General features: G+C 37.1%; 1 protein-coding gene across 2 annotated transcripts in view; it reads left to right on the top strand.

The window, feature by feature from the left end:
• The window catches only part of plxna1b (plexin A1b), a 744,633-nt gene that overhangs the window by 528,820 nt on the left and 192,632 nt on the right, over window positions 1–23,181 (top strand). The window contains exon 1 of one of the 2 annotated variants that reach the window (XM_087255664.1): window positions 17,836–17,966. The exons of the other annotated variant lie outside the window; for it this stretch is intronic. The gene's annotated coding sequence lies outside the window, so the exon portion shown is untranslated. Of the gene's footprint in view, window positions 1–17,835; window positions 17,967–23,181 lie in introns of those variants that run through there. 2 annotated transcript variants of the gene reach the window in all.

The raw sequence follows: 23,181 nt of genomic DNA, 5'->3' as shown, positions 1-23,181 counted from the left end.
TACACACACACATCTCTCTCACACACACACACACATCTCACTAATATGCATCTCACAAACACACACAGACACACACACACACACACACACACACACACACACATTTCTCACAAACACATCTCACAAATGAACACAGGTGTCTCACAAACACACATCTCACACAGATATCTCACAAACACACACACACACACACACACACTGTCTGTAAATCTCTCAATAAGTGTCTGCCAGAATGTGTGCGCACATATGTGCATATGTGTGTGTGTGTGTGTGTGTATAATTACACAAGCATTTTTTACACTCAAAACTATGTTTGAGCGTTATATAAATGTGTTTGTGTGAAATAAATACTTGTGTAAGCACAACCACACACACAAACACACACATCTCACAAATGCACATGCACACAGTTTCTTGATATCTTTCAATAGGTGTCTGTTGGGTATGGGTTTGTTTGTTTACACAAGCATGTATTGAACACAGACACACACACACACATACACACACACACACACACACACACACACAGGTCTCATTACGCCATTATAAACTCAAGCTCAGTCATCCAGAAGTCAATGGACTGATCCAGAAGAACAGACTGGCTTTCTACTTTCTTTCAGTCTTACACACACTTTAACAATTTTTAACGCTGTGTGTGTGTGTGCGCGCTTATGTGTGTGTGTATGTGCGCGTGCATATGTGTGTGTGATGGAATCTCATTTCACAGCCCATTTGACACTCGTGCAGCATATTGATGAAAATAAAGCCTCTCTTTCCATTCAGCCGTGTGTGTGTGTGTGTGTGTGGTGCGCTCATTATGACGCTGTTTTACTTGCTTCAGTTTAATGTGATATAATTGGCGGTGAGTGTTGGCTGCGAGCAGTGTTTGATGCGGTTTGAGGAGAACTGTAATCTGTAGCAAATATTCTCCTTAATCACAGTTTGCCGGATAATAATGCAGACGCCAAACCGCAACACACACACACACACACACACACTCTCACGCCAACAAACATCATCTGATTATGATTATTACAAACGGCATCCTATTATCTGAGCAACACCTCGCTTCATCTAAAGCAGCGCTCTATAAATGAAGCTATTTCTAATGTTTATTCATTTTTCTTCGACTTATTCCCTTATTTATCAGGGGTCATCAAAGCGGAATGAACCGCCAACCATTCCAACATATGTTTTACACAGTGGATGCCTTTCCAGGTGCAACCCAGTATTGGGAAACACCCATAACAGTCAATTTAGTTCATCAATTCCCCTAGAGCGCATGTGTTTGGACTGTGGAGGAAACCGGAGCACCCGGGGGGAACCCACGCCAACATGGGAAGAACATGCAAACTCCACACAGAAATGCCAACTGGCCTAGCCAGGACTCGAACCGGCAACCTTCTTGCTGTGAGGCGACAGTGCTAACGACTGAGCCACTGTGTCGCCATACATTAACTAATGAAACCTTCTTGTAAAGTGTGAACCGATCGATTATTACAGGAATATTCAAAGACTGGATACAAACAAACTCATGAATCCTCTGCCATGTTTCAGTGTATTGTTAGCTCACACACACACACACACACACACACACACACACACTGATCTGGGAGTGTCAGGTAAGCCTGTTTTCCACGCTTCTCATCTCCTCGGAGCTCTTGATGTGAAATGACACTCAATCTCAGGTGCGCCTCGGGCCGCCGTACACTTTCCACATACGTGTGCAACATCACAACTTTCTCTCGCTCCCGAATAACCCAAATCTCAGATCAGGGACCGCTAGCAAAGACTTTCCACATCTATGAGCACTGTTCAGAATTCATTCATTCATTCATTTTCCTTCGGCTTAGTCCCTTAGTTGTAACACTCATGCTGAAAGCGTAGGCCTATATACATTTCTGGAGATTGCGAATTACGTAGCCAGAGGTACGTATGGATGCATTTCATCTTTAAAACGACCGCTAGAGGGCGGTGTGATGCTGTTTCTTTTTACGCTTAGATCGCTATGTGCGTATGGGGATTTGAGACGCAGAGAGGAGTTGACCAAGACGATGGGGTCCGAGTCTGATAAAGAACGTTTCCAGAAAGCAGGTAAGACCAAAACAGAAGACAAAACTGGTCAATCAGTGCTTTTGAAAACACTATTGGTTGGGTTTTGGGTAAGTGAGTGGGCAGTGGTCAATCGGTGCTTTTGAAAACACAATTGGTTGGGTTTAGAGAAGGGGTGGGCACTGATCAATTGGTGCTTTTGAAACACTATTGGTTGGGTTTAAGGAAGGGGGTGGGCACTGGTCAATCGGTGCTTTTGAAAACACTATTGGTTGGGTTTAGGAAAGTGGGTAGGCAGTGGTCAATCGGTGCTTTTGAAAACACTATTGGTTGGGTTTAGAGAAGGGGTGGGCACTGGTCAATCGGTGCTTTTGAAAACACTATTGGTTGGGTTTAGAGAAGGGGTGGGCACTGATCAATCGGTGCTTTTGAAAACACTATTGGTTGGGTTTAGGAAAGTGGGTAGGCAGTGGTCAATCGGTGCTTTTGAAAATACTATTGGTTGGGTTTAGAGAAGGGGTGGGCATTGACCAATCGGTGCTTTTGAAACACTATTGGTTGGGTTTAGGGAAGGGGGTGGGCACTGGTCAATCGGTGCTTTTGAAAACACTATTGGTTGGGTTTAGGGAAGAAGGAGGGTCAGTCAGTCAGTCGACAGCAGCCTCAGGTGGATTTACGCAGGAACAGCAGAGAGGAATGGCACTTGCGAAAGAAATTTGAAATCTGAAAAAGCCTACACAGCGCCCTCTGGTGGATTTGTGAAAACAAAAACTGCAAAAAAACATAGCTCCTGGGAGGTATTTGGCGCGCTCCAGAAATGTTTATAGGGGTACGTTTTCAGAATGAGCCTGGGTTGCTTATTCATCAGGGGTCGCCACAGCGGAATGGACTGCCAGCTATTCCAGCATTTGTTTTACACCGTGTCACCCATACACTCTCACATTCACACACACACACACTCATACACTACAGCCAATTAGTTTATTCAATTCCTCTATAGCGCATGTGTTTGGACTGTGGGGGAAAGGTGTTGTCAGGTAAGATGATCCTCAGTTTGCACACACGGTCTGCTGTTGTGAAGAGTTTTGAAGAAGTGACCTCAGTGGTGAGAAATGGATCATAAAAGCAGTAAAGCTCCTCAGGGCTGATGAACAGAAACCAGATCTCCACTGCTGTCGCTTACTGGCGGATCAGATCCACACCTGCAGCTGTAAACAGATGCTGTTCTCACACGCAGACGAAGATTCTGTGCATTTACTAACATTGTTCATGGCTGTGAACAATTTATTCAATCACTCATTTTCCTTCTGCTTTATTCATCAGGGGACGCCACAGCGGAATGAACCGACAATTATTCCAGCATATGTTTTACAACCCATCACTGAGAAACACCTATAGACACTTATTCACACACACGCTCATACACTACAGCCTATTTAGATAATCCAATTCCCCTATAGTGCATGTGTTTGGACTGTGGGGGAAACTGGATCACCCAGAGAAAACCCCATGCCAACACAGAGAGAACATGCAAACTCCACACAGAAATGCCAACTGACACAGCCGAGGCTTGAACTAGTGACCTTCTTGCTGTACATGTTTAATGAAGTTTATATGGGATACACATGCCCGTAGCCAGGAGTGGTTCACGGCCAAAAGGTCCAGAATTTGTCCTTTTAATTATTTTATGTAATTTAATATTATATATTTATTATATATTTAATATAATATATTTATATTCAATATATATTCCCGTCACGTCTTCATTCGTTTTATTCTGATCGAATATAAACCCGATCGCTCAAACCACTCCAGAAGGTGATCTGGGATGCATTCCAGATGAAACTGGACAGGTCTAATCATTTTTTAGACAAAATTAATATAAACAAAATAAATTATGAGCTGGAGTAAATCTGACCTGTGCCTGAAACACCTGTTAAAACTTGTTTACTATAAGCATAAAACACGTGTTTAACTTCAGGCCTGTAGCCAGGGGGGTTCGGAAGACCCACCCCTCACTGACAAAGTCCAGAATTTGTACCATACCTGAGCTCATTTGTCCTATTTTGATTGCTCTGCCATCATAAATAATGAAAATAATAAATTGAGAATGGTTTTAAGACCAAGCGGAATCCTCAGTCGGCTGCTGCTTTGGTGGGACTATCATCTGAAGTCTTCTGTCACTACTGTATTGTTTTTAAACAGAGAAAACATTTTACAAGTAACTTTAATCTTAATCTTGGACCTTATTCCTGAAATAAAAATGAGCAATAAAAAGGTGTAAAGCAGCAGAAGCAGACCATATTAAAATAATTTGAATATATTTTGGCTATTGTTGATATTCAGGGATTTTCAAATGTGCTTTTTTCTTTACCAAAGAGGCTAGAAAAATTCTGAAGAATTCATTATTACTGTATTATTATTATTATATTTTATTATTATTATTATTATTATATTATTATTATTATTATATTATTATTATTATTTTATTATTATTATTATGTTTTAATTATTATTTTTTTATTGAAATGGCCAAATTGTGACTGAGAACAGTTGAATGTGCTGGCCTGTTTGTTTTTTGTCTAATAAATGACAGTAGGCTACAGTTTTTTTTTACTTTAAAACTTTAACAGATTGCTATTTTTCCTGATGATATATCATGTAATAAATTTTATATTTTAAAAATTAGTCTTGTTTTAATATTTTTTATTGCAATTTATTAGGACATATTTTTAGTACATCAAAAAGTGTGATTATGATGACATCGGACTAACTAATCCAGCAAAAAGCCACTAAAATGCAGTACTTAAATCTCATAGTTAAAAAGAAATTGAGGCATTTAACTGCAAAAAGGGCCACTTTTTGAGGAAATAAAAAGAACCAGCCCTTTCACCAGGCTGGCTATGGGTCTGATATTATGGGAGGCTGCTTGTTTTCATGAGCTCTTTATTTGACATTTTTGTATCTGAAAGTCTTGACCTTCTGATGTGATCCCTGAAATGAGTCTGTATGTGGGAATGAGTTTGACTGAGATGATAAATAAATCACGTTTTAATCATGCGCGGTCATTACGGAAACCACAAACTTCCGCTTTGCAGGCTCAGTTTCGGTATCTAATTGTGCACGTTACCTATGAGGCTAGTTTTATTGCTGTGATCAGCTTATCTCGCTTTCACATCTGCTTAAATGCAGTCGTAAAATAAAAACAACATGCACTTTTACAGTGGTTAGCACTGTCAAGTCCCAGCTGGATCAGTGGGCATTTCTGTGGGGAGTTTGCATGTTCTCCCTGTGTTGACGTGAGCTTCCTCCAGTTTGTCCTACAGTCCAAACACATGCGCTATAGGGGAATTGACCAACTAAATTGTTCGTAGTGTATGAGTGTGTGTGAATGAGTGTGTATTGGTGTTTCCCAGTGCTGGGTTGCGGCTGAAAGGGCATCCACTACATAAAACATATGCTGGAGTAGTTGGTGGTTCATTCCACTGTGGCGACACCTGATAAATTAAGGGACTAAGCTGAAGGAAAACGTATAAATCTTTCAATCTGAGCTTTTGCGAATGGACTAGTCTAAACAGGACTTTTGATTGCACGTCAAATTATAGTAGCATAAAAACAAGATATTTAACTCCATCGTCATTTGTGGTTTGAATACCGCTGAACATGTCGTTCCCTGTTATATGACTTTAGCTTGTTTTAATTGGGCCTGAAATCCGGGAAAGAGCTTTAAATGAGGAGCAATTGAGAAATGTTCATTTATTTTAATGCCTCTGCTGTATTCTGCTTTATTGTCATGATTTGCTGAACTCAAATTGAGTCACATTCAATCATTTGGACTGGATTATTTAATTAAGATGAACTTAAAATGTTTCACAAATATACTTAAGGCTTCGTTGAGGGTTTATTTAAGCAAAGACATCAGATGGACAAGCATTAAACAGCAAAAAAGTCTTGTTTTAGTCCAAATATCAAATTATTCTTAAATCAAGAAGCATTTTTAGATATTTGGACAAAAAAAAAAGACAAAAATCAAGAAAAATCAAGAAAAGCATTTTTACAGTGTTGAAAGAGCTTTAAATGAAGAGAAAAGCGGAGAAATGTTTATTTATTTTAATGCCTCTGCCAAATTCTGCTTTATTGTCATGATTTGCTGAAATTGAGTCACATTCAATCATTTGGACTGAATTTTTTTAATGTATTATGAATTTATGAATTTAATAATTTTAATGGATTATTTCATAATGTTTCACGAATATACTAATTATTTTGCTAAGGGTTTATTTAAGCACACATCAGAATGGACAAGTATTAACCGTTGTGCAATGTTTCAATTTACTGGCCTTTTGTTATAGATTCAGGATGAAAACATGTGCCGAATTAAACTTCTGTAAAAATGCATCAGATACATATTATTTTCTATTTTCTTTTGCATGGCTGGCTTGTTAAGGACTAGAACCAGTGAAGTTCTTGCTGTAAGGCAACAGTGCTAACCACTGAGCCACCATGCCACCCATCTAAGGAGGAGGAGTAGTGTTGGGTTGGGGGGGGGGGGGGGGTTCTTCAAAACGAAGATGGCTGTCACAAGGAACTTACAGTAGGGAATTTATAAAGGCTTATAGGAATCGTCTGATTGGTGAATCATAAATTGGATAATGCGGGACCAGCCGCAGGCAATCATAAGCATGTGATCTTCTCGAAATTAGTTTAGAAACAAACTTCACCTAAATCAAGAAGCATTTTCATACAAGCAAATAAATTGTCTTGTTTTTAGAATTAATGAGTCAAAATTAAGTGAGTTTTTTTCTCAGAACAAGCGAAATCTTGACAATCTTGATCTTGTCTTTGCTTCGCTCACCCTGTTGGTAGACTATTTCACTTGTTTTAGGGAAAATCTCACTTAGTTTTGACTCATTATTGCTGACAAGACAATATCTTTGGCTTGTCAAGAAAACACGGTAACACTTTATAATAACTATAAATCATTTACTAAGCATTAGCATCTAGTGAATTCATTATCCGTTAAGCATTAATTCTACATTAATAAACGTTAGTAAGCAGTTTATAACCGCAGCTACAAATGCTCTATTCTTGACTTATAAGCACCCATATAATGTGTTTAATAATTGCACTTTCATACTTAGTTAATGATTTACTTTTTATTACTAAATTAAGCATTGCATTATTTACAAACCAGTTGTATTTAAGAGTAGTTGAGGGTTTTTAGGATCATTCAGAATGATTAATAAACTATTGAAATCAACGTTTATGTTACGATAACCAGCGATCATTCTCCAGGAGATCGCTGGTTTCCACTATATCATGAACTTCCCTTCCGCATATCCCAGGACTACATTTTCATACATGCACTTCTTCCAAACCCGCACGCCTGGTCATTCATCTATCCTGATTGCAATCACCAGCTGAACCTTGTCACAGACTGATATCACGCCATACTTAAGCCACACATTCACGCTTCCAGTTTGCCGAGTCTTGTTCACTGTAATGTAGCATTACAACGCGTTTTCCATGTTTTGTTTCTCCGTGTCTGGACCTAGCTTTGTATCCTAGTTACCCTGTTTAGCCGCCAGCCTTTCGACCTTTTGCTTGTTAAATTGACTACGATTCTGGATTGTCCTCACACACCTGTTTGCTCCCGTATTGACCACTGCTTGCCTGACTGTGAATAAACCTGCATATTGGATCCTACCTTCTGTGGTGGTGTTACTCCCCGACGTTACAGTTTATATACCTTATTATTCAGGCATATATTAATGGTCACTATGCATGTTAATAGATGCTTTATTAACATGCAGTTTTGTAATCTAATCTAAAGTGAGGACTATTCATGCTTTATAAATCCCTTATAATGACTATTAAAGGCTCAGAATCAAATGAACAATAATCCTTGCAATCTTTTCTAAAAAGTAAAATGACTGTAAAGTTTAAACATTGCTTAATAACAGGAGTGTCATACGACATAAAACTGAATAAAACAACAATATATTAATTTAACAATATAATGAGATGCAATGTTGAAACTCTACAGTGATTTTATTTTAGATCAGGTTGCAAAGATTTATTTTTCATTTGCAATACAGTTTCATTTGTGTATCTTTCAATTAATAGGTATGAATAATGTCAGTTTTCCTGTTTAGAATTGAACTGAGCCTTTGTTTGTCATTTATAAGGGATTTATAAAGCATCAATAGTCCTCACTTTAGATCAGGTCACAAAACTAGATGAAGTTATATGATATATGATGTTAATATACATAGTGACCATTAATATAGGCCTGAATAATATGTTATATAAACGTTGATTTCAATAGTTTATTAATCATTCTGAATGATTCTAAAAACCCTCAACTACTCTTAAATACAACTGGTTTGTAAATAATGCAATGCTTAATTTAGTAATGAAAAGTAAATCATTAACTAAGTATGAAAGTGCAATTATTAAACACATTATATGGGTGCTTATAAGTCAAGAATAGAGCATTTGTAGCTGCAGTTATAAACTGCTTACTAATGTTTATTAATGTAGAGTTAATGCTTAACGGATAATGAATTCACTATTTGATAATGCTAAGTAAATTATTTATAGTGTGTAGTTATTATAAAGTGTTACCGAAAAACGCTTCTTGATTAAATATGTTTTTGAACTGTTAAGTAGAAAATACAATAAAAGAGGAAAATGGGAAAAACCGAACTCAACGGGAAGCTTAAACAAAAGGGGAAATATCAAAAGATACGCAACAAAACACAAACACATCACGACGTGCAAAAACATTCTCTCTCCAGATAACAAGAAGCAAATAAGACTCCCAAATCAAAGCAATATCCCTAAACAATGAGATTAAAACATGCGACTGGAGAACGCACGAATCATTTCAGCGCTGTGATGCTCCAAAGCGGACTGAAGATGTGCAGCTGTATCTGTGATCAAACGCTCGGTAACTGGAGTCGAGTGTGTTGTCTCTTCAACTGAGCTGATGGTATTAGATGTGATTATATGAAGTCTCAAAGGAAGCCAATGCAGATTTATTCAGTGACGGAGGGTTTAAATTCACAACAGTGATTCAGCACAATGCAAAAATGCTATTCTGACTTAGATTTCTGCCTTGTTTCTGGTCCAAATCTCTAAAAGTTCTTAAATCAAGAAGCTTTTTCTAGACAAGCAAAACTTGTAGGGTTGTTTTCAGAAATTATATGTCAAAGATAAATGCGTTTTTCTTTAAAACAAGCTAAATAATCTGCCACACACATACACTATGGCCAACTTAGTTAATCAATTCCCCTATAGTGCATGTGTTTGGACTGTGGGGGAAACTGGAGCACCCGGAGGAAACCCAAACCAACATGAGAACATGCAAACTCCACACAGAAATGACAACTGATCCAGCTGGGACTCGAACCAGCAACCTTCTTGCTGTGAGGTGACTGTGCTAACCACTGAGCCACCGTGCCGCCTTTCTGAAAACAAGACATTTTTTGTGTGTCAAGAGAATTAATTATAAAGTGTTTTGACTTAGAAACAAGACCAAACTCAGTCAGAAAAGCATTTTGTTTGCCGTTTAGGAAACTGTACAGTGTGTGTATGTGTAAATGTGACAAACTTTATAAGGTCTTTATAAGTTATATGGATAATTATACGGTTAAACAAGAAGACTGGACTGTTTAACAAGCTCAACTCCAGTCGTAGCGCAGACACTGCAAACATAAAAACGTCCAAGGTCAAAGCCAAAATAGTCAATTGAGATTCCAGTGAGGCAAGAAGCCGAGTGAAACCTGAAACCCGGATCGGGCAGCACAACAATCCTCAAACTAGAAAAGACGGCTTCATGTTTCAGCGTTTCTGTACATGACTGTGTGGTGCATGAGAGAAATATGTAAGGGAAATCTCAGGTGGGGAGAGAGTTCGGTGCACAGACATGCTGGTTGAACATATACTTTTTTTGCTGATAAAAACAGGTTTGGGCGGATTTCCCAAAGTGATTGTGGGTAGAGTGGTTTTTCAACTATGTCTCATCAGAATAGTGTATGGTTAGGATTCGAGTTAGTATGATAAGTTGTCATTTATTGCAGTTACTTACAGTCAGCAGACCATCAAAATAAAGCCTTAGTGCAGGGGTCTCAAACTCAATTTACCTGGGGGCCGCAGGAGGCAAAGTCTGGGTGAGGCTGGGCCGCATAAGGGATTTCACAAAAAAAAGTCCTCAAATGTCATTATTAACAGTTTTAATTATTTCTTCTGAACATGAAGTGTCCTGAACATTAATAGAACATTGAGTGAAGATTATGAACAGTTCTTCTGAACATGGCATCTTTTGCCTACTTCTTGCTGCCAGAGACTTGACAGCGCTTCTTGTCACAAATCTGAACCACATTTGGCTTTAGAGCGGAAGCAGTTGAGACCCTCAGTATGGCTTGAAGATGATCATCATTAAGTCTAGACCTGTACTTTGACTTATTGAAGTCCTAGGGAAAAAAGTGGGGGAACTCACTCAAAACTTCCATTCCCTCACCTAAAAAAAGGCGTATATATGTATAAATAAAACACCCCCACCCCACTCCAGTCACATCAGTCTGTACCAGTCTGTATCTACCTATAATATCAATATATGCAAGATGCAGGGCAGGCATGTGCACACATAGGGCTCAACCTGTGCAGAGCACATGCCCTTTTTAGTCTTGCATAGAAAGTGCCCTTCCAAAATGATCAAAAGTGCCCCCGCGACGCGACACACCCTCGGTCCCGCCCTTCAGTAGGCGCGATAACACCGCTCTTGAGTACGCGCGCGACAACACAGCTGATCAGAATGTGCGCGACAACGCGCATTGAGTGACAAGCGCACTGTGTACGGATAGAATCAGCGGAGCGGGGAGCGCTCTCTCTCCCCGCTCCGCTGATTCTGTCAGAGTACAGCGGTCGGCGCGGGCCACAAAATATTGCACTGAGGGCCGCAAATGGCCCACGGGCCGCGAGTTTGAGACCCCTGCCTTAGTGAATATTAAGGAGGCCATCTAACAACACACGTCAAGTGTACTTGATTATATATAACTACTATATAGATATACTCAGGTATATAACTTATAGAGACCCTATAAAGGTCTTTCCCCATTTTTTTCTCCTAACCATCTGCATCGTACGCAAAAAATTTCTATGTTAAGTTGCAGCAGAACAACAGCATAAACTACTATGACAAAGATCAGCTCAGGTACAGATGATGGGCTTTATTCATTCATTCTCCTTCGGGTTAGTCTCTGTTTCAGGGGTCGTCACAGTGGAATGAACCACTGACTATTCCAGCATTTCTTTTATGCAGCAGATGCCCTTCCAGCTGCAACCCAGTACTGTGAAACACCCATACACACTCATTCATACACACACTCTCATACAGCAGGGCTAATTTAGTTCATCAATTCCACTATAGCGCATGTATTTGGACTGTGGGGGAAACCGGAGCACCCGGAGAACACCTAAGCCAACACGGGGAGAACATGCAAACTTTTGATCTGCTGCTGTTTTTAGAAGTATGGCAATAAATGTCACGTAAAATGGTGTTTAAACTCACATTGGCAGCATTTAACACTGAAGAAAGCACATGAGCTGTACCTGAGGTGATCTTTGTCATAGTAGTTTTTGCTGTTATTCTGCTGCAACTTCGCAACTTAAACTGCGGTTCCGTCACAGATTCTTAGGACAAAAGTAACTATTAGTCACGCAAAAATAACTCAAAAGTAACATATTACTTACCATAACAAGTAACTAAATACCATAACTTGTTACTTTTTTGAAGTGAATGAAGTTGGCGGTTCATTACACTTTGGTGACCCCTGATAACTAAAGGACTAAGCCAAAGGAAAATTAATGAATGAAGTTCTGAAGATGTCAAGCCTTAGCCAGGTCAGAAAAAGTAACGCAAAAGTTATACAAAAGTAACGCAAAATTTACGCAAAAGTAACTGAAAAGTAACGCAAAAGTAACTCAAAAGTAACGCAGAAGTAACTGAAAAGTAAGGCATAAGTAATGCAAAAGTAACTCAAAAGTAATGAATACGTAATGCAAAAGTAACTCAAAAGCAACGCATAAGTAGCTCAAAAATAACTCAAAAGAAACGCATAAGTAGCTCAAAAGTAACTCAAAAGCAACGCATAAGTAGCTCAAAAGTAACTCAAAAGCAACGCATAAGTAGCTCAAAAGTAACTCAAAAGCAACGCATAAGTAGCTCAAAAGTAACTCAAAAGTAATGCAAAAGTAACTCAAAAGTAACGCATAAGTAATGCAAGGTAACGCAAAAGTAACTCAAAAGTAACACATAAGTAATTCAAAAGTAACTCAAACGTAACTCAAAAGTAACACATAAGTAATTCAAAAGTAATGCAAAAGTCACTCAAAAGTAACACATAAGTAACTCAAAAGTAACTCAAACGTAACACATAAGTAACTCAAAAGTAATGTAAAAGTAACGCAAAAGTAACTCAAAAGTAACGCATAAGTAATGCAAAAGTAATGCAAAAGTAACGCAAAAGTAACTCAAAAGTAATGCAAAAGTAACGCAAAAGTAACTCAAAAGTAATGCAAAAGTAATGCAAACGTAACGCAAAAGTAACTCAATAGTAACACATAAGTAACTCAAAAGTAATGTATAAGTAACGCAAAAGTAACTCAAAAGTAACGCATAAGTAATGCAAAAGTAATGCAAAAGTAACTCAAAAGTAATGCAAAAGTAACTCAATAGTAACACATAAGTAACTCAAAAGTAACTCAAACGTAACACATAAGTAACTCAAAAGTAATGTAAAAGTAACGCAAAAGTAACTCAAAAGTAACGCATAAGTAATGCAAAAGTAATGCAAAAGTAACTCAATAGTAACACATAAATAACTCAAAAGTAATGTATAAGTAACGCAAAAGTAACTCAAAAGTAACGCATAAGTAATGCAAAAGTAATGCAAAAGTAACGCAAACGTAACGCAAAAGTAACTCAATAGTAACACATACGTAACTTAAAAGTAACTCAAAAGTAACACAAGTAACTCAAAAGTAACGCATAAGTAATGCAAAAGTAACTCAAAAGTAACGCATAAGTAACGCAAAAGTAATGCAAAAGTAACTTAAAAGTGACTCAAATATAACATATTACTTACCATAACAAGTAACTAAGTACCACAAATAGTTATTTTTTGGGGAGTAACTCAATATTGTAATGCATTACTTTCAAAAGTAACTTTCCCCAACACTGGATATATTAATGTTTTGTGAGCACTGAAGTGAGAAAAGTTGCTGTCTGGCCACTCAGCAAAACACTGAAACTAATTCCAGAGCTCAATGACAAACAAACACTTGAAGAACTGAAGACGCCTCCTCTGTATTAGATTCATCCCTGCTCTGGGCTATTTCATAGAGTGCTGGCATCGTAAATAAATAACTTTTGTGCCTGTGGATATGTGTGTGTGTGTGTGTGTGTATGACACCTGTGCAGAAAGCAGAGTTGTTAATCTCCTTATGGCGGCAGCCTTTAAGTTGTGGAATGTGTGTTAAACGGCCATACTAACATGGTCTGGTGTGTGTGTGTGTGTGTGTGTGTGTGTGTTAATAGCTTGTCTAATCTCATCCCAGCAGGTTTGACAATCCTTGCCATGTGGCTTCGCTTCTAACAGGATTCAGATCAACAGAAGGTGGACACTTTATTGACCAGTCTGTGATTGTGTATGTGCTGAGAGGTAAATTGTATTACAAAATACCCCCGTTGGCGTGCTTGTCAAGTTATCATGCATAAATTCATAAAGCATATCAATGATGTTTTATGAAGTGCTTATCTACTATGAATGAACACTATAGGAACCAGATGCTGGCCAGATATGACCTGAATACTCAGAGATGTCATTAAGTGATTTCCTTTTCCTGGCCAATATGAACACAGAGGCTTTGATGTGGTTTGGAGAGGGTTTTTTAAAGACATGAAAGAATTGAAGACATTAATCATATGAAATGTAATACTGAAGTGTCTATCAAAATCGGGCTTTGTTGCAGCTCCAGCTTTTTTTTGTATAGGACTAATATGAATTTGTATTGATAAATGCTTATATTCACACGCATACTTGGATTCATACAAAGTTTGTGTGTCAATAAGAGACGTCGCCACCAGTGGATCAATCGACTGTGCGGTCTGAGAGAGCTTTTGTTCTGAGTTCAAGTAATCACATGCGCACACAAACACACCATTCTGTGCTTAACTCCATTACATTAATACTGCAGGAATCATTTCAGAGATGATTTATGTTGATGCTTTCAGCACAAGTGAGTTTGCTGTGGTTTTATGCATATGCCAATGATCAAACAAGTTGAGAGTACAATCAACTTATAGTTTCTCACTTTTAAAGGGATGGTTCACCTTAAAATGAAGATTCACTTGCTATTTACTCTTCTTCAAGTGGTTCCAAATCTTTGTAAGTTTCCTAATTGTGTTGAACAATAAATATTTATTTAATTGTTCAACACAATATTTCATAAACGATATTTAAAGAAAGCTAAAAAATTTTAACCATTGACATGCATAGTAGGAAAAATGGTAGCCAGTTCTTCTAGCCAAAAATAATAATAATAATAATATTATAAAATAATAATAACAATAATAACAACAACAATTTTAATATTAATGAAAATGATAACAATAATAACAACAACAACAACGATAATATTAGTAATATTAATAAAAAAATTTAAATAAGAACAATAAAAATAATAAAAATAATCACAACAACAACAAAAATAATAATACTAGTGATAATAATAATAATAATAATAATAATAATTTAAAAATAATAAAAATAACAACAACAACAATAATAAAAATAATTACAACAACAACAACAATAATAATATTAGTGATAATATTTATAATAATTAAAATAATAATAAAATAAAAATAAGAACAATAATAATAACAAAACTAAAAATAATAACAACAACAATAATAATAATAATATTAGTGATAATAATAATAATAATAATAACAATAATAATAATCATAATAATAATAACAATAATAATAATAATAATGTGGCTAACAATATTGATCTTGACTCTAAAAAAACTGCTTTCATTCTAGCCAAAATAATAAAGAGAAGAAAAAAAATGTATATTTAATGCTGTCAAAAATTTTGCTCTGTTAAACAGCACTTGGGAAATATATAATATATAATAATATTATAATATAATATAATACAATATATATATATATATATATATATATATATATATATATATATGTATATATATATATATATATGTATATATATATATATATATATACACACATACATACATACATACATATATATATATATATATATATATATATATATATATATATATAAACCTTTTGCAGGAAAAGGCTTATAATCTTTATATAGAAATTTATATATATATATATATATATATATATATATATATATATATATATATATATATATATATATATATATATATAAACTTTTTGCAGGAAAAGGCTTATAATCTTTCTCCCAAAACACACACACACACACACACACACATTTTTTTGTTACTTTTGGGTTCCCGTTGGAGGAGACAGGTATGTTTTTGTGTGTGTGTGTGTGTGTGTGTGTGTGTGTGTGTGTGTGTGTGTGTGTGAGAGAGATGCTGTTTTCAAGCGAGCAAAAGAATTACTCTGTCTGCACAGTGCAAAAGTTCATTAAAAGACGAGTTTGAACTGTTCAACGCTTCCTGGCCTTCTTCAGTCTGTTACTTGTGTATTGGCTCAGAAATTGTACTTTTATAGTGACGAATAAATTAATTTTTCATTGCCTTTAAAATGAAATATTTGAACATAAGCAGGAGGCTCAGAAAAGCTCATTTTAGGGGAAAATTGCAGATGGCATTTAGAGGTTTTTGCATCTAGCTGATGTCAGAATTATTCGCCCCTGTTTACTTTTTCAATTTCTGTCTAACGGAGAAGATTTTAATTCATCACATTTCTAATCATAATAATAACTCATTTCTAATAACTGATTTGTTTTCTTTTTGTCATGATGGGAGTAAATAATATTAGACTAGATATTCTTCAAGACACTTCTATACAGCTTACAGTGACATTTAAATTAACTAGGTAAACTAGGCAGGTTAGAATAATTAGGCAAGTTATTGTATATTTATGGTTTGTTCTGTAGAACAAAAATATAGCTTAAAAGGGCTAATAATACTGACTTTAAAATGTTTTTTTTAATTATTATTATTAAATATTGCTTTTATTCTAGCCGAAATAAAACAAATCAGACTTTCTCCAGAAGAAAAAACATTATCAGACATACTGTGAAAATTTTCTGAATTTGTTCAACATCATTTGGGAAATATAAAAAAAACAAACTCAAAGGAGGGCTAATAATTCTGACTTTACTGTATATATATTTGTATATTAGGGCTGCACGATTTTGGAAAAATTACACATTGCCATATTTTCTTTTCTGAGATATATATTGCGATATGAATACAATATCTCTAGATGAGTTCAAAAACTTTTTGGTAAGAATTTATCATTTTAGACTGGTTTAGCATGATTAAGAGAGTGCATATCATATACCAAACAATCTACAGGCATAGATAAATACAATAAAGAAAAATATGCAAATTAAACAAACTGCATTTTATTGTTTTTTCGAAGAGTCGAAATGTATTTAGGCATACAGTAACTGAACAATCAAATGTAAAATAATCCTGTGGTCTTTGTTTGATAAACAATACGATAAAATTAACCGTTATAAAATTTTCAAAGCTACAAACGGTATATTTTCTTATGCCTGAATGTCTTTAAAACCCTCACATCATCACAGGCCTCACAAATTAACGTGCAAAATGGTGAATTATAATCCAGACTCAACATTGCATATACTTGTGATGTGTCTATTGTGAATGATAACACTGCAATATTGACGCTGAAATATTGTGTAGCCCTAATATATATATATATATATATATATATATATATATATACACACACACACACACACACACACACACACACACACATATATATATATATATATATATATATATATATATACACATATATACATATAGACATATATACATATATACAGCTGGCGACCCCATATTACAAAAGGGACTAAGCCGAACAGAAAATGAATGAATGAATATATATATATATATATATATTCATTCATTCATTTTCTGTTCGGCTTAGTCCCTTTTGTAATATGGGGTCGCCACAGAGGAATGAACCATCAACTTATCCAGCATAAGTTTTATGCAGCGGATGCCCTTCCAGCTGCAACCTATCACTGGGAAACATCCATACACACTCATTCACACACACTATGGATATATTATGTATATATATATATATATATATATATATATATATATATATATATATATATATATATATATATATATATATATCTTTTTCCAGTGATAAGATGAAAGATAATAGTTGAAAGATTGTTTTTAGATAATCCAAGAAACACTCCTAGGTTTTTACCAATAAATGTTTTATAATGAGTGCCCTGTAAAGAGCTAAGATAAATGTAACTCAGAATACTGTACTGTGTTGTGCATTTGCATCTAGGCTGCTTTTCCACCCTCTTTGTGTTTATAATGTTGGTATAAGCTGAAGTGTAATTCCAGCAAAATTATTTAAAACTTATTAAAGTTGACAATGCCGTGGTTGTAGCAGGGTTATACACTCCGCATGGTGGCGCTGTGGAGCAGTGCAGGAGCGCATTGATTGATGGTTTCCAGTGCAGTCAGTAGAGCGACCTCGAGCTGCTCACACCGAAGAGCCGCATTCCAGTCGCGCCACGGAACGGGATATTTCGGCGAGTTTGGGAATTTAACAATGACTAGGACATGCCATCGAAGGATCACTCGAACGTGTAAGTGCCTCAAATTATTAACGGGAAATCTCTACGTTGGATTGTTGATTGGTAGTAGTTTTGGGAAGCAGGATCTAAGCGCAGCGCTGTGTTGAGACTAGTCTCGTGTAGTGTGTAATTTAAACACAGCTGCGGTCTTCAAGTGTGGAAACCAGCGCTTGGGTTTGAACACTCTCCGAATACCAAGAGTTCTCCCGTGTAAAACTTTACGACCCCACTGTAGTGTTGTTTTCAGAGACTCGATTTTGAGTGTTGATCATATTTGGAGACTTATAAGCAGTCGGATATTTAGTTTGCTGGTTGTTGGAAGTGTGTTTGAACACAACCTCTTACCGTGGAGCTAAAGGTTGATAGTTTATTACCGATTGTATTTCCTCGAACGCTCAGCTGAACGGAAGAGTATCAAAGTGTATCGGTTTCGTTCACTCGGTCCAGCTTCTGTCCTGCTTTCCAAACACGTTGTGGAGTTGGACAAACTCGTAAGTAGATGCATTGTGTCAAGCTTTTAGAAGAACAACAGCAGGGCTACACGTGAGGGTCTGTTCTTCTGGTGGTATGGTTAAAGTTACCGAGAACCAGAGACGAGACTGACATTCCTTTGGCGTTTTGAGAAATAAACACGTAAATCAAGACGAGGACGTTTCAGGAATGTTGTCTATATAAACACTCTTGTCTAATAGACATGTGTTGTTAAAAAGGGGCTATTTTTAAACAAGCTACCCCTCCGGTATCTCCATCCAGCTCTAAGAGCACCCTCCTCTCAGAGGACCACATGTTGCGTTTAGTAAAAATCGATGAGCTCTAATTGATTTATAAATTATTAGGCACGGTGGGTTGTGTTAAAAGGGCGTTAACAGCAGAACTGGTTGCGGAGCATCTGAAGCTTCTGCTGTCCGTGGGTGTGTGTGTACGCGCCTACGTACTCCTCATTTTCTCGGTCTGCATGCATGTGGGATTCAGTCGTGTTTGGTGCATGGAAATTAAATATAAACGATTAACAACGAGGTCTCCGTGAAGTTGACAGCCGTGACCGCGATCATCTGCCCCATGCATGACCATTGGCCTCGCGCAGGCTTTTTTAATCAGCTTGGACTGGTGGGATTTTGGTTACTGATGGTTCTTGAGGAGACCCTAGAAAAGCGATTGGTCTCGACATCTCAGGCGACTATTCATGGTCCCTGTCTTTGCTATTGTTTTCACGACGTGACGGTTAGGAGCGTGACGGACATTCAGATGTAAATTGGGAATGTGTTTCCTCAGGCGTGAGGGAATCGTTTGTTTTGGGAGGACTCCCAACAACCCTAACGGGAATAATCTCACCGTATGGCTATCAAAAACCGACTTAAGGCCCCGTGGGTCAGGGTTAAACCATCTCCCTGTTTTGAAAGGGTATTAAAATTAACATCTGTGGTGTACCATTTAGCCGTCCAATTTTAGTTTAATGTATTTATTACCTCATATTGAAGTCCCAGATCCTCAATGTAGTGAATAATGTCGATGTTAGCTGTCTAAAGTAGGACTTTACAACAAGTTGAAACCCTATTGTTAGCCATTCCCATAAAATTAGCAAGAGTTTTAATTCTCTCAGACTTCACACAGTCTAGAATATAAACCTGGTGTGGTTTTGAGCTAACTTTACCTCAGTAATTAGACTTGTAACCCTGCAAAGTGCTTGTTTTGCCGTGAAAAGTCCGTCACAGATTCGCGCCGGGAACATTTGTGATGTGTGGAGTTTGGAATGTGAACTGGCCCGCGTGTTGCTGTAGAGCAGCAGATGTGCGCATGCGCGCTTGCTTCCTACTCTAGCGCGACTGGTTTTCCTCAGACCCACAGCAAAACTAATGACCAAGATTAGCTCCTGTAGCAAAATAATTTATCTCAGCAAGACAAAAAATGATTGGAAATAAATTACATGAGCGGGGGAACATAATTATTGGAGCGAAAGATACAAATGCTGCAGTAAATTGGGCACAAAGGGAGACAATTAGCCTATTGTTTTGTATAGATTATGAGCTGAGATGTGAAATAATTTCAGTCAAATGGAAGATTTATAAAAGTGCATGAGAGAGAGACAAGACTATGTGAGATTGTTGCTATTAGTAGGCCTACATTACTGTTTATTTACCATGGATACTGTGATCCAGTGTTTTTTGCGTTCTTGTTTGTTTGTGTCTGGTGTTTAACTAAGAGTCTCCCCATTGTATATTTAGTGCTCCTCTTGTGTTGTCAACATCCCAGTCTGTAGCATGCGAGCTCATAACTGTGGCATTCTGTGGCCCATAGCTCACCCTCTGTTTGACTTCTATTTATAATCTCTCTCCCTGTCCTTTGCTTTCCACTCAGTGTCTCTCGGTACTGGGTAAACACTTGTGAGATGCCTCGCCAAACTGTCTTGCCATGTTTTCAAGCCCCAAAACCCGACTGATTGACGTCTCCTTGTGATCTATTGGTCTCTTGTGCTCTGTTATAAGCTGTTTTATTGTGCTGTAAAATATTATCTGATCAGACAATGTGACTCCAGAGACATATCAAGGCTCTCAAGCAAATCAAAGTAAACTTAAGCTGTTAAATCACTGGGCACAGCTCTGCACCAAACTGCAACATTTACACCAGGTTGTAAACATGCATGTCGTTTTATTAGATTTAAGCTGCATTACAGTAATTTGTTGTGAATTAGCTGTGGATATTGAAAAACTAACTCAGAAAAGGCTTGTGTTATAGCCTATAGATAAACATTCTTAATTTTTGGACATTTTCTAAAGAGCACATGCCCGTTGGGAGTACTGTTTTTTGTTGTTTTTTTACTTATTCTGTCTCTTTCTCTCTCAGTTTCTTCTTCTCCCAAGGCCAGTGTTGATATTAAAAAGCATTTAAGAGTTCTGGCTGTTACTCTGTTTGTTAAAGAGCAAACAGTGAGAGGTCTTTTTCACACACAGACACTGGTAACTCTGTCCCAGCTTCAGGCACTCACTGCACAGTCTGACCTCCCATAAAATGACACGTTCACTCACCATACTAGTGATTTAGAGCAATACACTGGTTGGTATTTAGCCACGTATCTTTACCCATTATTAGTCCTGTTGATGAACAGTTTGAGTTTTCAAAATTTGTGATTTCCTTCAAATATGTCTGTCTGTATGTCCGACTGTCCGTCAATTTATCCATCCATCCATCCATCCATCCATCCATCCATCCATCCATCCATCCATCCATCTATGTCTCTGTCTGTCCGTCCGTTCGTCCATCTGTTTATCCGTCAATCTATCCCCCAATCTATCCGTCCGTCCATCCATCCATCTATCTATCTATCATGGTCTGTCTTTCTGCCTGTCTCCGTCTGTCTATCTATCTATCTATCTATCTATCTATCTATCTATCTATCTATCTATCTATCTATCTATCTATCTATCTATCTATCTATCTATCTATCTATCTATCTATCTATCTATCTATGTCTGTCCATCTATCTGTCTATCCATCAATCCATCCGTCTATCCATCCATCCGTCCGTCCGTCTGTCTGTCCGTCCATCCATCCATCCATCCATCCATCCATCCGTCTATCTATCCATCCGTCTATCTATTCATCCGTCTATCTATCAATCCATTTATCTATCCATCCGTCAGTCTATCTATCTGTCTGTCTATCTATCTATCTATCTATCTATCTATCTATCTATCTATCTATCTATCTATCTATCTATCTATCTATCTATCTATCTATCTATCTATCTATCTATCTATCTATCTATCTATCTATCTATCTATCTATATCCATCCATCCATCCATCCATCCATCCATCCATCCATCCATCCATCCATCCATCCATCCATCCATCCATCCATCCATCCATCCATCCATCCATCCATCCATCTATCTATCTATCGTTCTATCGTTCTATCTATCTATCGTTCTATCTATCTGTCTATCTATCTATCTATCTATCTATCTATCTATCTATCTATCTATCTATCTATCTATCTATATCTATCTATCTGTCCATCCGTCCATCCGTCCATCGATCCATCTATCTGTCTATCTGTCCATCCATCCATCCATCCATCCATCCATCCATCCATCCATCCATCCATCCATGTCTGTCAGTCCATCTGTCTATCTATCAATCCATCCGTCTATCTGTCTGTCTGTCTGTCTGTCTGTCTATCTGTCCATCTATCTGTCCATCTTTCTATCCATCTGTCCCTCTGACTATCCATCCATCCGTCCATCCATCCTTCCATCCATCCATCCATCCACCAGATGTTAGAAATTCGGGCTTTCCAATGTATGGCTTCAGCATCGATATCGCAATGTGATCAATCGCAATAGTCACTTCACAGCATATGCAATGTTGAGTTTTTAATATAATTGTTCATTTGCATGTGTTTTTGATGCCTGTCATTGATCTAACATTATAAATTCTTTTCAAATAGAGACATTAAGTCATCTGGTGAAGTATCGCAAGATAAAAAAGTATTGCTGTTAGGTTTTTCCAATATCGTGCAGCCCTATTAGCATTTGTTTTGTCTAGTTAAGCTATTTTGATGAAGCACTAGTACGCAAACTGGTTAAAAATGCTTGCAAACATTCTACATAATTGTATTTTTTCAAGACTTTGTTTTTGTAGATTACTCATACATGCTTTGAAGCACATGCAAGGGACTTTTTAGCTCTCAAGTCAATAATCATGACAAAACCTGACCCAGAACATAAAAAACAAGCATGTCGAAGTCTCCTTTAGCCTTGAAAATTTTATCACCTTTAGTAAAACTCAGCAACGGAAACTAGCTTTCAGTGGGATGTGGTTTTCCTTTGGAAGGCATTTGAACACTCAGAGTTGGCAGTTATACATTATTAATATCCAGCTTTTTCCAGTTTTATTTTCATCCGCTGCACTTTTAACTTCTTCAAAGGGCCTCCGCTCTTTCGTAGTCTCTTTTTTTCACTGTGTGACATCTGTTATTTAGGATGAGTTGTTTTTCAGGAATGGCCGACAATGGCTGCGGTTACACCCTGCAAGCAAACCGCTTTCCAGATTATACTTGAATGCATGTGTATGTGAACACGTCCAGCTTTTCTCTTAAGACAGAAGAGCGATTCCAGTGTTATGCATGTGAAATTTGCAGTAAGAACTCGCATAAATTCCCATAGAAAGTTTGTGTTTACATAATATTGAAACATCTGTTTATATTTTCCAAAACAAGCTACCACAGAG

The sequence above is a fragment of the Danio rerio genome, chromosome 6, assembly GCF_052040795.2.
Source record: "Danio rerio strain M-AB ecotype USA chromosome 6, GRCz13ab, whole genome shotgun sequence".
Taxonomy (NCBI): domain Eukaryota; kingdom Metazoa; phylum Chordata; class Actinopteri; order Cypriniformes; family Danionidae; genus Danio; species Danio rerio.
Note: the sequence above shows the minus strand (reverse complement) of the source record. Positions and strands in the feature narration are given on the sequence as shown.